The following is a 14404-nucleotide window of genomic DNA, read 5'->3' as shown; positions in this document are numbered from 1 at the left end:
GAAATGAGGATTGCTATAAGTGAAGTAACAATATAGAAGTAAATTAAAATCATCATCAGCTCGACCAGACTTTCCTAAACTAGCAACACCCAACAAAGTCGGTTGCATAAAAAACGAAGCTTGCCTAAAGTCTTCAACATCTAAGTAAAGCCTCCCTAAACTCGACAACACTAAGAAAAGCTAGTTTGAAGTCAACAGTACCTAATAGAGTTTTCCCAAGCCGACAACCTAGCATAAAACTTTCTTAAAGTCTGTAACACAAGTTGAAAGCACTATTCTTTCGAACAAGCTCGGTTGAAGAGCCAATCAACATATGAGCTTGGTCGAAGGTCCAATCTACTTGCAAAGCTTGGCTAGAGGGCTAATCTGCATACAAGCTAGACTAGAGGGCCAATCTACCTACGAAGTTTGGCCATAGGGAAAATACGCAAACAACGGCCAAAAGACCAAGCTACCTGTGAAGTTTGGCCAAAGGGCTAATACAAGCTTAGCCAGAGGGGTCAATCCATTTATGAAGCTCAACTAAAGGGTCAATCCACATACGAGCTTGGTTGAAGGGCTAATCTACATTGAGCTCAGTTGAATGACCAATCCACCTACAAATTATACAAGTCGAACAATGTCAGGCCAAATGATTAGACACAATCATGTATGCCAAATCAAACTCTCGAGTTTGGGGGAGCTTATGTTCCTACCCAGCCTAGTAGACATACTAAACAACATGACCCAATAATGCCCATTAAGTCTCCTCATTTTGAGCAACTAAAACCTACATCTAGTACGACAATATCCACATATCATAACTAATCTCGACAATTTGATATTATGCTTATTATTTATGATGATGTATCATTCTGTTATTATTAACAACATTGTTATTATATGTTTGATGTAAGTATTATTCTAATGAAAACATAAGTTTACGGTCCATGTTGATCCTTTAAATACAACTAATATTTTTCAAAGAATACTCATTTAGTAATCATTCATACTCAATATATTTATAAAGATCATACTCAATATATTTATAAAGATCCTAAAATATTTCACCGACTTAAATTAGATCTCCCTCTTCTAAGCAACAAAGATTTCCATTGTAATCAACAATAACTTTTTGAGCCATATTATAATCTTGACTTATTTGTAAATCCTTGACTTATTTGTAAATCCACACTGAAGATATAAGTTCATTATATTTTATAAACTAATATTTATAATACACATTAATTTATTTGTAATTGGATTTCTCAAAAAGACAGTTCATTAAAAAAGATAAAGAAAAATTTACAAAATACACTATCTTGAACACATTTTTCTTTATTCTTTCCTAATTTCCTTTCATTTTTACATTTTTTTTTATAATTTTACCTCCTTGGTTTTAATATTCTTTGAAAGTTACCCCATATTTTAAATAAGATAAGAATGCTATTGTTTCTCACGAAAAAATTAAATTTAAAATGAGAATTCAATACATTCTTAAAATTAAAGTTTAGAATAATTTTTAAACGCCTTTGTGAGTAATACACAGTAGTACATTAAATATTCCCTCTTGAATTAAGTTTTTTGAAACTCAATAAAATTTCTAAAAATAGTTTTCATATTACGCCGCGATGGTGTTGGTCTATTTTGAACAATAAGGTGAATTTGGGCTGACGAAGCTTCCTTTTGTCTCGTAAAACCATGCCAATTTTAAATTAAAATATATTTTAATACATTTTTTTTAAAGAAAGAATACAATAATGTTGGTTTTAATTCTTGCAAACACATGTTATCATTCCAAAGAATTAGTTTTGGTTCTCATTAGATATTTCAGGTTTACCTACCTAAAAGGCTACAAAATTAAACTAAGCGATATCAATTAGTAGTGAAAAAAAAAAAAAAAACCCTGTCTACAATATTGCGTGTACATACATAATAAATATAAATATCTAGCTACATAGTTTTATTTTTCCATAAATACGTAGTCATGCATATCCCATTTCCCACAAAAAGTCTAAAACTTTTGTTTAAGAAACCAACATGAAAATAAATGAAACTTGATAATTAACAATAGAATAAATCTTAAAAATATCTTAAAATATAAATTATAAATATAATTCAACTTTACAAAATATATTTCCATATTGTAATTTAATCATATATTTAATGAGCATACAATTTGCATAACTTTTTATGTTTGAACCGAAGAAAACTTGATATGGATTCGTTAGATCTTACCCACTACAGGAAGAAAATAGCATATAATATGGGTGGGTAATGGATGTAACCACCACCTTGTCTCCTATGTATCATAGTTTTATTCCATTAATAATGCAAAAGTATTATTGAAGAATTTACATATGGATATACTAATAATGATAATTTAATTTATTCTGAATATGGTATGAATGAGGAAGCATTGGGTGGGCATAATTAAGAACTTTGCACGTAAGCTTTGGGTTATGGTCACAACCTGCCAAAGAGATATGTTTAGCATGCATTGTATGAATCAATTGAATAGCACATAAAGTACGTGTGGCCTAGCAAATCATATGGACCTCGTTCACAAAAAAGCATGTCCTCAAGTTTGAGGACAATCTTTGGAAAGAGGACTTTCACTTTCACTAGTCTCATCCTTGTGTTACTTTACTAATAATGTGCTTTTCTATTAATAAATGTTAATCATTTTTCCTCTTTTCATTTTGCCTTTTCTCTTCAAAAAAGGACTTTCATTCCTTTTCTCTCACTCTCCTTTATTTATCTGTTTTTTTAATTGAGTGTTGTTGTTTTCAACTTATGATATGTAAAGATTTAGAAAATAATATTTTAAAAGTGATAATAGTTTAAAAATAGTAAGATCTAACTATTTTAATATTAAAAGGATTTTAAATAAATAATTTTGTTATGAATGAATTTTATTATTTTAAAACATATTATTTCTACAAATTTTTCTAGAGTTTTCAAACCCTCCTATGGTTATTCTCATTCATTGTTTATCTGTTTGAAGATTGGAGATCGCCAAAGTAACCTTTGAAGAAAGTTTTCCATTTCCATCTGATTGGTTTCTCAAATACAATAAGATAATATTTTGCTCCTCTAGTTGGTTTGTTTTGTCTTCCTTTACATGCGAACTCTCAGGGGTTGCATGTGATATTTAAGTCTTCTATAAGAGTTTTTACTAATCAATGGTCCTAATGATATTTTCTGATTATGTTTCTATTGTTCGCAGGAGCAGATAGGGTTTCTTCTGCTTTTGGAACTATTTTAGGTTTTCTAGAGTTATTTGGTCATCCTCCAAGTAAGTGAAGCTAAATTACTTTATTTTAGAATTTTTGATGATTGAGAATTATTGAATTGTATGTTTGATCTGTTTAAGTTTGATTGATTGCTAATATTAGTTGTTGAATTGTTGCGAAATTTGAATGTATTGCATTGATTGTGTGTTGTTGACTTTGTTTGATTTGGTGTCGAGCTAAGGAATTAAGGAACTGAGGACCTAGTCATTTGAGCAAGTTGGTATGCAATTTGATATATAAACCCGAAGGTTTAACGTAAATTTAAAAATTAGTAATATGAATGTAAAACATTTAGATTTATTTATAAAGAAATTATTTAAAGAAAATATTAAAAAGGTAAAAAAAATTAAAAAGTTTTATTTATAAAAAGATTGGAAAATTAAAATAAAGAAAAATATAAAAATTCTTGATAGGTATTTACAAAAAATTTTAAATATAAAAGGTATAAAATTCAAAAATTTAAACTTAAATTCAAAGTCAAATTAGATAATTATTTGGAGAAGTTATTAGTTGTTTAAATTAAAGTTAATAATTAAAATAAATAAATTACTTAGTAATAACAGAATTCTCACAATTTGCAAAATTAGAGAAAATATAATTAGAATTTTGTAAATTGTACTTAAATAGTAAAATAGTCTAATTTAAAAAAAAAAATATTCTTGATGTTTTACTCTCATCAATAAAATTGAGCTAACAGAACATGATCTTCCATATATTTTCATGGCAATAAGCTAATGTTTTTAGCATTATGCAGTGGGAACTGCTGCTGGTGCGTCCTCTCTTATAAGTTTTGTACTGTGATTTGCATAGTATAAGTTTCAGAATCAGAATTGAAAATTCAAATCCATGACTTCCTGAATTTAATGTTTTACTGTACAATGTTGTTGAGAATATTATCGTAAATTGCTGACTTTACATGTAACTTAATCTTACAAAACCATTTATATAATAAAGTTTTTATCCATTTATATATTATAAACTTTTATATTTACAGCATAGTTAGATCTTCAATAATTACATTAAATAGTGTTTCTTACCACTAAATGTTGTTAACTTTTATGTCTGGAGCGATCATAATAACTCATTAATGAACAAGGACTTTCCTTTGTGAGACACTGATGCTGGTAATGTGATCAATTATCTGCATCATGTTAAGTTATTCATGGTGTTTTCTGGGCACAGATCCTGCAACTTTTACACAGAAACTTCAATTGTAGGTTTAATATTGGAACACACAGAAAAGCTAGATCTTTGATCTGATCTATTCATGATGATATATATACTTCATGGGAAATCAAACAGCACGAAAACTAAAAACATGCCATTTAGATTATATCCAATGTAAAAATTTAAAGAGAAAAGGAAAAAACAGAAGAAGAATTTTGCATCTGGAATATCTGATGAGCCATCAAACAGTTGTAAGCTGAGGATGATGTCTAGAACAATGAATCTGTTGAAGTTGTAAGGTTTTCAATGCAGCCCCACCAGACCTTCTTTTCCAAAGAGTATCCACTTGTCTCTCTTCCTCTGGCTTCTGCACTCTCTTGATCACAGGTAGAGGAAGATCCATGTTTTCAATGCTTATGGGAACAACATTCTCATCCCTCTTACACATGTGCTTGTTGTGGCTCCTGGGCACATTTCCACTGTTTTCTGTTCCTCTTGGCCTAGTGGTGGTGGTGGTGGTGGTGGCTAAGTTTTTGCCAGAAAAGAGCTTTTTAAGCTTGGCATACTTAACAGAGGGGGAAATGATGTGGGTGGTGGTGCTAGTTTTGGTTGTGAGAAGTCCAGCTATTTTGTTGTGCCTCTTGACCTGACCCATGCAACCGATTCTTGGAGACAAAGGGTCATTGGAAAAGGATCCTGCTTGTGGAAGACTGACATCTTTGATGGATGATGGCCTTGCACATAGCATTGGCAGAAACGTGGTTCTGCGATGGATTTGGAGGTTCTGATGGTAAAAGTAATGATGATTTTCACTGCTCATGCTTGGCCGAGATGTCAATGGACTTTTAAGTGCTTTGGCTGGTTTACTTGAGACTCTCAGATTGCCAAATATACAAGAAGAGCATGTTTAATTTTTGAGAAGGTGATGAATCATAATGATTGCAGAGAAGGAGCCTCTTTGAAGAGTGGTCCACACAAGAAAGAAACAAAGAGAAGCAGAAGAATGGTGGACCATTATTTTGATTTTATGTGGAACTGTATTTAAACCTAATTCAACTTCACAACAACAAGTGAAATAGAAACGTACACAAAACAAGAAATATCGTTAGAAGAAACTTTAATCATAGTTCTGATATCATATTAGAAAATGGGTTTAAGTCTAATTTAACTTCACATAACCAATTTGTAAGATAAGCATCTCACTTATATATTATAATTATTGATGTTATCTCTAGTTTGTAAGATAAACACCTCACTTATATATTACAATTTAACGATATCTCTTGTGGATGTGAGCAAATTCTTTAAGGACTTTAATCGTAGTTCTAGTATCATGTTAGAAAATGAATTTAAGTTAATTCAACTTCATAAAATCAATTTGTAAGATAAATACCTCATTTATATATTATAATTTGATGTTATCTTTAGTTTATATAAGAAGCACCTCACATATATTACAATTTAATCGTTATCTCTGTTGGACTTGAGCAAATTCTTTAAGGAGAGAAAAGTGTTAATGAGTTTGACTGCCATTCATCTGTCTATGACTGAGTGGAGAGATCAAAATCCTAACCAATCGATGATGCTAAAGTGTGTGGTGGTTAAATCATAGGTTCAACAACTCTTTGTCCCCAAAAGTTTCCGATTTCTTTAATTACTTAAAGCTCCCTACTTTCCACTTTATCATATATTACTTTCACCAGTGAGTAAAAATATTATTATCATTCTATGGATACTTCCCTTTTCTTTATCAGCTTATAGTTTTTCTATTTTAGTCCAACTTTATTCAAAAATTCAAGTTTTATATTAAATGAAAATAAAAATCTTGTTTTACGATTGTTTTAAAATAAAGAAAATATCAATATTTTATATAAATTAAAATTATTAATGTTGTATTTCTTAAGATATTAAAAAGTAATAATTACATAACATAAAAAATTGTTAAATTAAAATTCTAAAATCTAACAACAATTTCCTAGTGAAGAAAGTCAGAAGGTATTTTGAATCCATGACAACAACTCCAAAACATTGTTTCTAAAAATAGTTGAGTTTGAGATTCAAAAGGAATGATGTCAACAGTGGCAAACATATAATGAGGTACAGCCACGTTCACCAAGAAGCCAATATTTTAGGGCAGGTTTTTTGTACTTTGCATTAAGTGAAGTTTCCTAAACTATAATTAATTATGCTTATTGTGTTTTGTCTTCATGTCCAACTCTTCTTTATTTACCATATCTTTATTATAAAAAATTATTATTTCACATGTTATATTTAAAACAATTCATTAGTGGATTTGGAGGAAAGTAATTGAGAGGATTTGAAGGTAATATTTTTTGTTATTTATTTAAATTGGTTTGGAGATAAATGAGGGTAGATTTGAAAGTAAAATTTATAAGAATTAATATATAATTTAATTTATATGACAAATTAAAAAAATTTACTTCCAAATTCACTCTCACCTCCAAATCTATTCAAATAAACCACAAAAAATTTATCATCAAATTTTTCAATTATTCTCTTCCAAATCTATTCAAGTGAACAAAACATTAAAATTTTTATGAGTTATCATATCCAAGTAGAAAATAAAGACTTACACAAGAGAAAACATTCGGATTACGATGGTTTAAATGCTCACAAAAAAAAATATTATAAGTCAAAATTTTAAGTCTTAATTAATTTCTATATAAACTAATTAATAGAACAATCAATTAGAATTGATTCAGTTTGACTCAGCATTAACCACTCTAATTCGACTCGATGAAACATTTAATAAATTAAATTAAATGAATTTGCATTGGTTTTGTCTGAGAGTATTTTAAATAAGTTAATTGTGTTTTGACCTAACTTTATATCATTTTGATCTGCTTTTAAATAGCAAAAAATAAAATATATTTTTAAAATTTAAATAATATTATTACTTTTACTGCATAAGTCATATTAATAAAATTAATTTTAATTTTAAATACAATAATTTGATATATATTAACAAAAAAAAATTTAAATACTTTATTATAATAATTTTGTTTTGGTTTTTTGATATAATTATTAATTTTATAAAACTGGTTTCTCTATAAATTTACTATTCAACCCTACACAAACGCATATAGTTCATAGACTAAATGGATCAAATCGTTCTAAAGCTGACACATCAAGTCAACAAAGCTTAATAACTTTATTAAAAATATTTAATATTAGTTAAGAAATAAAATAGAAAACAGAAAAAATTCTTATTGAAATTAAAACAATGTTATTAAAGCATTGTAGTCTATTTTTTCGATGCAGTAATATAAGTTTTAGTGAATATTTTCATCTATTAAATCCTTAATTTATCTCCTCCATATCATCTAAATAAATTTTGTAAAAGTTTTTTTAGACAATTGGCGAATACAGACATTTTCTCTCTGTCACGCTTGCACGCACGATTGTTACATATCTTACTAAAATTATTGAACACACTGCTTGAGTTGATGCCCACTCAAATTTGTCTACCACGCATTATTTTCATAAATAACAAGCCTTTGAAGAGACTACTCTCTCTTTCAAAAAAAAGTAACTTTATATTTACTCCATTTTTTATCCTCCTTTCAGGAAAATTTTATATAATTCCTTTTAATTTCTTTTCATGCTTTCAGGAAAATTTTATATAATAATTTGTCTGATCATATTAATTATAGTCATACTAATCTCACAATCCTTTATATTAACCATTTTTTTGTTCTAATATGTCATTCATCCGTAAAAAATGTGAGAGTTAGCTACTCTACCTTAATAATAAAGAAGTTATAAATTTTTACCCATTCATTAAAGAATGGGTTTGAAGTCATTTTTTTAATTTGATGTTTATTTTATATTTTTAAAAATTATTACATATATTAAAAATATATTTAATTATATAAAATTTTCAATTTTTTTAACTAATTAATTAACCATTCTTATTAAATAAATTAAATAATTATTATGTTTATATATTAAAGTATTTTGTAACATTTAACTATATAATAATCATCACATATTTAATAAGATAAATTAGTTGCAAATAAAAATATAAAGTAGAAACTTACAATCATCCAAAAATAACTATAAAATTTAAACTTTATATACAAACGAGCTAACCAAAACTATTTACAAAACTAATATAAAGAAACTAGACAACAACATCTCCTCCATCAAGTGTCTGCTTCAAGGAAACCTCATCTCTCTGCTCACACTCACATAATGATCATAGCAAAGAAAAGAACGCAGAAACATACAAACACAAGCACAAACAAAAAGGTAAGCTAGATATAAAAAAGATACATACAATATTATAATGCATTAAACACCTTAATTCATTACATATAACAACTAACTTCAAACATCCTAAACATGTTAAGACCTAGACTGAACCGTCTAGACTTAGAATGATTGTCGACCTATGGCGGGTTGTGCACTTGCAATGGCCTTCTGCTACTCTTCACGACATGTATCAATCTTCTCTACTTGAGAATGAAATATCATAAGAGTTTCAGGATAACTCTCAAGACTGAGTTCCCTGCATTCAATCTAAACATACTTGAACCTCACGAAGAAGTTCCACCTAGGAACTCACTTTCATAACTTTGAAACCATACTTAAAAACATACAATTTGCACATTGAATTCTAATCCAATAATATTACATGGTATATAATAACAGAGGAACTTTTAAATCATTTAAAGAATCAAACATACTCAGGATTATCAGAGAATTATACTAAAAATAAAATACAAATCAATCATGGACTAGTCGCTTAGCGACCAAGCTCGTTGGGCGACCAAAGAGTCCTCTCGCTTAGCGACCCCACTCGTTGTGCGAATACAAAGACAGTGGTCTAGAACCCCTAACCTCTCGCTCAACGACCCACCTCGTTATACGAACATAAACATAGTGGTCCATACCCCTTAACCTCTCGCTCAGCGACCCAACTCGCTATACGAATACACAGATAGAGGTTCAGACCCCCTCACCTCTCGCTCAGTGACTCAGCTCGCTTAACGAGTCTGCATATTTCTACAACACCAAAAGTGCATAATTTACACCATGCATCACCCTTGACCTATTAGGTCCCTTTTTCACAACTTCTAACATTCCTAGATCATATTATACCCTCAATTCGACTTAAACAACTTCCACTAAACCATCCTAAACTCATTTCTAAGTGATTGCTTACAAGTTTCCACTCCAAAATTTACCAAACCTCACTTTATAAACCCAAATTGAATTCTACTAGTTTTAGCTTGTTTTTAAACAGGTTAGGGACTCCAACAAGTCCCAAAAGACTTATTAACACCAACCAAAATAACCAATTACGCATGGAGTCCATTAGCCAAGTTTTCACTAGTCCAACCCCCCCCCCTCTTCAACAATGATCTCTTTATCCACTAGATGTCAACAATGCACTCCTCAACGATGATTTGCAAGAAGAGATTTACATGGAGCAATCTCCCATATTTTTTGCTTAGGAGAGTCTTTTGGGTTGGTATTTCGTCTTCTATGTCATTTTCGTAAATCATTAACAATTTGGTGTCACTCGAGCGCAGAAGCAAATATTTTCACTAAGTCTATTGATTATATTAGTAGCAAGTTTGATACATACGATTTGCAGAAACTAGCTTGAGGGGAAGTGTTACATATATTATTTTTACTTTATATTTATCTTTTATCTTTTGTTAGTTTGTTATTGTTTTTCTTTTCGTATTTTGGGTTTAACTCATATTTGTTATTATAAATAGAAGACCCTATGTATATATTCAACACAAGAGAGATTAATTTCATACATAGTTTTCACTATATTCAACCACCTTCATTTCCACTAAAAAAGAAAGGTTTAATACCTATTTTGGTCCCTCTTTTCGTAGGGTCTAAGTTGTCCCACCTTTTTTTAAAAGTTTACTAAAATCCTACTTTTTGTAAAAATGGTTCACTTTAGTCCTTATTGCTTACGGCGTTAAAAATTTCAACGGCAGAGTGTCCCGGTCAGCTATCAGTGAATGAGTTGTTAATTTTTTATATACGTGGCAACTTAAAAGACCAATAACGTGGGAATCTGATATTTCAAGGTGGTTTTGTTTGAACTTCATCATGTCGTAACTCCATAATCCATAGCCCTCCATCGCCGTGAACTCTCCCAACTCCTTTTATGAACAATATCGAGACGATCATAATAGACGTATTACACTTAATATCCTAAAGGACATGCATAATAGACGTTTTCCAATAACTTGGGATTAGATAGATGATCTGTTATAACTAAGGAGATTGTTCATTGCAGGAACTAGGGACAGAGATTGTCACATCAAGTGTGATAGCAATTTTTTTATACATTTGGGATAACAATTTTAATTCAAGTTTGCAACGTGCTGGTGCAACATAATTAATATTACAGTTTTAAGAACTGATAAACAGAAGCGTACACACACATTCTTAAGAATGCAGCAAGGAGTTGATAACCACCATTAACTAGTTTATTTTTATTAAATTAAAAAATAGTTTACTTAATTGTATTGTAGTTAACTGAACTAAAAAACAGTTCAGTGTAGTTTTCTTAAACTACCTTTTAATGCAGTCCAGTTTATTTAAACTATTTTATAGTCAATTATAATTAATTTACAGTGCAGTGCAAATAGTGCAGTTTGCCTACCCCTAGCAGGAACAAAGTGGAAGTAGATTGCAAGAAGAATCAACTGGTATACCACTAGGTCATGAGGTATATACATTTGATGGTTCATATCAATAAATACACAGAATCATTGTGAATTCATGTGTTTGCCCAAATAGTGATGCAATAAAATAGTTGCTCATATCAGTGTCAAATGATTGAGTGCATAGGCTAATCTGTTCAATATTGCAGGGTTATGGTCATTATATCAACCAAGAGATGCTGAATGAACCCCTTTTGGAGATAATGGGGAAACTACTTGAAGAACATTCTGCAACAGTTGGTTAGCTACTAGAGAGCAAGAGTATTTTCCTGCTGCCTATGGCTTTGGTTGATGATTTGAATGAGGCTATGCAAACTTTTGGCGAGAGTGATCTAGTATGATACAAGCTTTCTTGTATTTATTTTAGTATTCACTATGGATAATTTCTACTAGAAAGTGGCAGTAGTATGATTATTATCTTTGTTTGTGTTACAGATACATCTATGACTTCTTCCAAACTTTGAAAATTTTTTGCCAACTCAATTTAGCATAGTATGATTATTGTACGAGAAGTTCTACTATGTTTAATGATTACGGGTAAGTGTTTTCATTTCCAATAATAAGGTATATAATCACAACTCTTAAATGCATTTAAGATTTGATATTATAAGGCTTTTAAATTCTGACGCTCCTCATCAAAGAAATTCATCATATAGGCGTCTAAAATATTCAACATTGTTGTGTACTGCAGTACTTTTATAACAACTCTTAGAACAAGGATACAAATTTATGAAGAATTTTCTATATATATGACAGATACATTTTTTTTTACTTCTTTGACCAACACACTTATTGAAAACTTCAGTCATTTTATCTTCATTTCATCTTAATTCAATTAATAATAATAAAAATAATAATAGTAACATTGTCATTAGAATAAAAATAATAATAGTATAGTAGATAATACTAATAATATTAGGAATTATACTAATTATAGTAAAGAAGTATCAATAGTAATAATACTAGCAATAATACTAATAAATAAGAATAAAACATTTTTCGTCTTTGAAATACAAAAATTATTAAAATTAAAAAATAAAGTAGAAATTAAAGCAAGTCCAGTGGCTCTCATTTCTTCCAAATGATTCTGCAATGAAAAATATTGGGTTGGGAATGAGATGACCCTCAGCTGAGTGAGAGACATCATTGGTTGTGCCCCCAGTGTCACAGGATGTTAGTTGCAAAGGGTTCTCTTTATTACTTTGCTCTTCCATTACTAAAAAGTTAGACAAAAGAGGAGGGAAATACAATCTTATCATCTGCAAGTAAACATGTTAAGTAACTAGAAAAATATAAAGGAAAGAACTTTCGCACTAACTAAAGAGGAGCACGGTGAATGAAAACGGTAGCAAAGAACGTCGATGATGGAGGTGGGACAGTTCATGGCGATGATGGAGGGCAATGGATTCTGGAGTTGCTGGTCTTTTAAGTTGTCATGTATATAAAAAATTAACAACTTATTCACTTATAGCTGACCTGGATACTTTGCCGTTAAAATTTTTAACGCCGTAAGTAATAAGGACTAAAGTGAACCGTTTTTACGAAAAGTAAGATTTTAGTGAACTTTTTAAAAAAGGTAAGACGACTTTGAATAGACCCTACGAAAAGAGGGACCAAAATAGGTATTAAACCAAAAAGAAAATAAAGAAAAAACATGCTCTATAGTTAGAAAATCAAATACTAATCAAACTAAGTTGTTTCTAATGATGAATTCAGACACTTTCGGTTATTATCCTAAGAAATTTATGAAATAGTCTATTAAAGAAAAATTATTATTTATTAATAATTAATTTATTTTGGATTCATAATCTAACTCATGAAAATGATTATGAGTATACACATGATAGGATTTGTTAAGTAACATCCTTTGTAAAATAAGACGATGATATTGATTTTTTCTTATGAAAGACTAAGAGAAATTTCGCATTAATAAATTATAAATAAACTTAGATTATTTTTAATCCAAAATTATTGAATTGTAAAAAATAAAATACACAATGTAAATGTCAAAGATTAAATATTAAAATTCCGTAAAAAATAATAAGGAGCAAACTTATATGAATGGAAAATAAAAAATTAAATCAATAATTTTGTAAAATATCTGCACCAAAATCATAATTGAATCAACAGTTTTTAGTTACCCAATAAAAAGAATTTAAATACTTATGAAAAAAAAAAACTCAAATAAAACTATATAAATTTAAGAGAAATTTAAAACTTAATTAAATTGTTTTTAATTCTTAAAAAGCATGTTGGTTTGAACTAATTTTGTTTTTTTACAGATAAGATAGAACAGCTTAAAAATTTGGAAAAATATATTACAAAAAAGGGAAAAATGATTTGGTAAAATCTAATCGGGGAACCAATCACATGCAAATACGTATGAAATGTAAAGAAAGAGATAAACTAGAAAATAGAAAAAAAAAAAAAATTGCAGCCGACATGCCATCTTTGTCTTCACGTGGAAAACACGTGATGGAATAATTTTGGTATCGTGTGGTTGACTTATATGGATTGTTTCTTCTTTCATTTCAGACTCATTTCACTGTTTGACCTCACATTTCCTTGCCATGGAGCATGCTTTAGGGAACAGAAAACATGATATTAAAACTTAACTTTGAATTTTCACCACCGTCAATTGATTTTTCAAATTTCAACTACTACAATTTTCTATTTCATTTTATAAATAATCGAACTTTCGTATTAGGTGAAAACGAATGACATAAATAATATCAAATTTACTGTTTTAAACTTTTTTTTAGGTTGAATCGTTTAGATTGTCCTTGTTTAGGTAGGGTTTTCTCAATTAGATCCTAGTATTCTAAAACGTCTCAATTAAGTTTTTGATTTTGAAAAATTGAATAAGGGTTTGCCGTTAACTTGGGTGGATGGCGTCAAAATTGTGTGTGCGCGGTGACTTGGCTGAGGTGACACTGTATGGTGAGCTGGGTTGGTTTTCTCTCATTTTTTAATTAAATTTGATTGAAAATAATTGATACATAAAAAGTGCACAGTTTAAATAAATCATTTCTTAAGAAACGAAAACGTGCATTTTGACTCTGGAACATTGTAGAAGAAAGAGAAGAATTTGGGAAAATTTGGGAAATCAGAAGGGATTAAAAACCCTAAATTGAAAGGCAGGAATTGTAGTGCAAATTGTGTTTTGTTAGTGCAAACTGTATGCCAACTTTTACTGCTTAATGACATCTACAATTGTATGCCAAGTTTTACTGCTTAATAACA

General features: G+C 29.5%; 1 non-coding gene across 1 annotated transcript; it reads right to left on the bottom strand.

The window, feature by feature from the left end:
- Positions 1–4457: 4457 nt before the first annotated feature.
- LOC106763636 lies at positions 4458–5369 on the bottom strand. Its single transcript, XR_002668087.1, has one exon. It is a non-coding gene; the product is annotated as an uncharacterized LOC106763636 (transcript).
- Positions 5370–14404: the final 9035 nt, after the last annotated feature.

Source organism: Vigna radiata, chromosome 6 (assembly GCF_000741045.1).
Source record: "Vigna radiata var. radiata cultivar VC1973A chromosome 6, Vradiata_ver6, whole genome shotgun sequence".
NCBI lineage: Eukaryota > Viridiplantae > Streptophyta > Magnoliopsida > Fabales > Fabaceae > Vigna > Vigna radiata.
The sequence above is the reverse complement of the archived record's forward strand: the minus strand, read 5'-3'. Positions and strand labels throughout refer to the sequence as shown.